A 690-nucleotide genomic window follows, 5' to 3' on the forward strand; every position below is an offset into this window, starting at 1 on the left:
CTTATTGAGAAAACAAAGAAAAAAGTAAAAAACTAGCAAAGGCTGAATTTTGCAACTTTACGCTTCTCACGTAACGATTATTATATCAAATAATAGTATTGTTAGAAAAAACAAGAAGCTATATAAATATTTATGTGTATACAGGATGGAATAAAAGTTCATAGGTAATTTTAAAGATCAATGACTTTCTTTAAAACTTTGTAAACTTGTAGTTTTACAAGCTAAGCTGTTAATTGTACAATTTAAAAACTAAAATAAGCTTTAAAAGTCTCGAAAAATAGTAATTTATGTTTCAATTTATCTACATACTTTTGTCCACCTAAAAACTTTTGGCTTACCCTGTGTATATATATATGTATACAAATAACCCCAGAAGAACACGATTATTTGGTTCCGTATTCTCTTTGAAACCGTGTTGTTCGAGACTTAAAAAAACGTTACGTTTTAAATTTTTTGTTTGTTAAATATAAAACTAAAAATTATTATTCTTTGAATTCATATTGGTAAACACTTCTAAAAAATCTTCTATTATATAATTCAAATTAATTTTTTAATTAGTTTTGAAAATACGTTTTATCTTAAATTTATATATATTCTCGTTATGCTCTATTTTCCATAACAAACTTCGTACAATTTAAATAACGAAGAGATGTTGACATTAAGAACATTATTACCGTCATATTTCTATTA

The sequence above is a fragment of the Polistes canadensis genome, unplaced genomic scaffold (genome assembly GCF_001313835.1).
Source record: "Polistes canadensis isolate GaletaPanama2010 unplaced genomic scaffold, ASM131383v1 scaffold_50, whole genome shotgun sequence".
Taxonomy (NCBI): domain Eukaryota; kingdom Metazoa; phylum Arthropoda; class Insecta; order Hymenoptera; family Vespidae; genus Polistes; species Polistes canadensis.